Below are 2,767 nucleotides of genomic sequence, written 5' to 3'. Positions count from 1 at the left end.
GTGGTAACACAGGCCCGTAGTCCCAGCTACTCAGGAGGCTGAGGCAGGAGGATCACTTAAGCCAGGAAGTCGAGGCTGCAGTGAGCCATGATCATGTCACTGCACTCCAGCCTGGGCAACAGAGTGAGAAACTGCCTCAAAAAAAAAAAAAAAAAAAAAAAAAAAAAAGGAAGCCATGTCACACAATGGAAGGATTTCTAAAAGGTTGATGTAAATGAGATTTTCCTCACTGATTGTTTTTCATAATCTCATTTCTTGTTGATCTGTGATTAATTACTTACCCGAGAGCTTCAACATTTTCCCCACCAACTCTACCTCAGCCTTTTGATGAACAGTTGATATTTCTAGATGAACACTTAAAAACATTTCCACATAGAGGAGCTACTACTTAAAAGAAGTTTCTAGTAAATCCCTTTTTTTGTAAAATGAAAAATGCATGTAAAATGTGAATAAACAAATGCTAATATATTTTTACATTGACATTTATAAATGTTTGACAAATATTTACACCTACTGTTCGTATATAGCTGTGATAAGTGCCATGGGGCATATAGAATTGATTTGAGGAATGTCTTGCCTACTTAACTGTCATAATCTATTTGAGAAACAGAATGCTTAAAACATTTAAATATATAATATAGTATATTATAGAATTAAGTCTCAACATGAATAAAACAGAAAGTTCTGTAACAAATTACAAGAAGGAGGGATGCAAGTTTGACTGGGATGGTGTAGAACTGCTTCTTGAGAAAAGCAGAATAGGAAAAAGAAATGGTTGGAAAGAAGGAAAGAAGGGCCCTGAGAGCTCAACAAAAGTCCAGAGGAGGGAATGAATATGACAACCTCTTAGGTCAAAGAATGGATCTCTTTTGAAGATGAGTTGCTTTCTTAATAAAGACATAAACTCAGCTGCCATTAGGACATGTTCTCTCTCTCATTTCCGACCTTTTTGTATTAGGCTGTCTCTCTTCTCATTCTGCATCTGAGCATTCTCTCTGTTTCTCAGGCTCATGTGTTGTAAAATACATCAGCTAACAGCATTCACAAATTTAGCTGCTAAGGAGACACTGACTTGATTCTCTGGATATAGAGTACAAAAATTCCAGGAAGGGCTCTGATTGGCCCAACTTGGATCAAGAGCTCTCTTGCAGTGAATTCCAGGGGTGTACATTATAAATTGTGCAACATGTGTTTAAGTATGAACGCATTTATTTTCTCTGAAGAGGGGATCCATTGGTTCCATTAGATTCTCAAAGGAAGGGATTTGTAACTCAAAAGCAGTAAAGAGCTACTACAAATACCAAATATGCCAAAACCATCTCTCATTTCTTCTCTCCTTCTGACTCCCCTGCTCTGTCACTGATACCCCAGTCTTCTACACTGCTAGACTTGTTACCTTGTTGTGTGTGTGTTTTTTTGTTTTTTGTTTTTTTAAGACGGAGTCTCGCTCTGTCACCCAGGCTGTAGTGCTGTGGCCAGATCTCAGCTCACTGCAAGCTCTGCCTCCCGGGTTCACGCCATTCTCCTGCCTCCGCCTCCCAGGTAGCTGGGACTACAGGCGCCCGCCACCTCGTCTGGCTAGTTTTTTTTGTAGTTTTTAGTAGAGACGGGGTTTCACCGGGTTAGCCAGGATGGTCTCGATCTCCTGACCTTGTGATCCGCCCGTCTTGGCCTCCCAAAGTGCTGGGATTACAGGCTTGAGCCACCGCGCCCGGCTCTTGTTGTGTTTTGATACTTCACTGTTCTTTACTCCCTGCATTTAGTTATTCGGTAGCTTATGTTAATTTTTCCCATGCAGTGGTTGTTAGAACTATTCTTTTCTGTTTCCACAGGCACAATCCTTGACTATCAGCTGTCATCTTCTTTAGCTCACTAAATAGTAACATCTTCTTAACCAGATTCTTACCAGTTGTCCCTTCCTGCTCAAATCCACCTTATTAGGTGAGTGTTTTAAACTGCCTTTCTGTCATTCTTCTGCTGAAAGACTCCATGATGTCACCCTTCCTGGGCAGTAAGAAAGACCCTGTGCAGTCTGGTCCAGGCCCATCTTTCTAACCTTTTGCCAACTGATGTCATATCTCCTTACTAGTAAATGCTGTCCTGTCCTATTCAGCCACACCTGTTGCTCAATGATCTGTTCTTTAAATGTGAAATGTGTCTATTTGTAGTTCACATCGATGTTTGTCTTTATTAAGAAAACAACTCATCCTCAAAAGAGGTCCATTCTTTGACGTAAGAGGTTGGTCCCTTCCCTCTCTTCTCCATCCATTTCTTTTTACTGCTTTGCTTTCCTTAAGAAAGCGAAGTAGAACTCAAGAAGAAGTTCCATACCATCCCAGTCAAAGTTGTATCCCTCCTTCTGTGATTTATTACAGAACTTACTGTTTTACTCATGTTGACACTTAATTCTATAGTATACTATATTACATATTATATATTTAAATGTTTTAAGCCTCTTGTTTCTCAAATACATTATAGGTTCTGAGGGATAGTCCAGTCCTTTAATGAGTCTGGAATTCCATACAGGCAGACGCCTAGTTAATTTTTTACACATTCTTACCCAGTTTCTTACTTAATACATTCCTGGTAATATATACAAACGTTGATTATGCAAAAATTAAATGTATTGAATATTATAGGAGCACAGCTTCTTTTCTAGGGAGCTGAAAAATAGTATTCAATTCCTACTTGCAATTCACTTTTTTTTTTTTTTTGAGACAGAGTTTAACTCTTGTTGTCCAGGCTGGAGTACAGTGGCACAATCTCA

Source organism: Colobus angolensis, unplaced genomic scaffold (assembly GCF_000951035.1).
Source record: "Colobus angolensis palliatus isolate OR3802 unplaced genomic scaffold, Cang.pa_1.0 Scaffold271, whole genome shotgun sequence".
NCBI lineage: Eukaryota > Metazoa > Chordata > Mammalia > Primates > Cercopithecidae > Colobus > Colobus angolensis.
Note: the sequence above shows the minus strand (reverse complement) of the source record.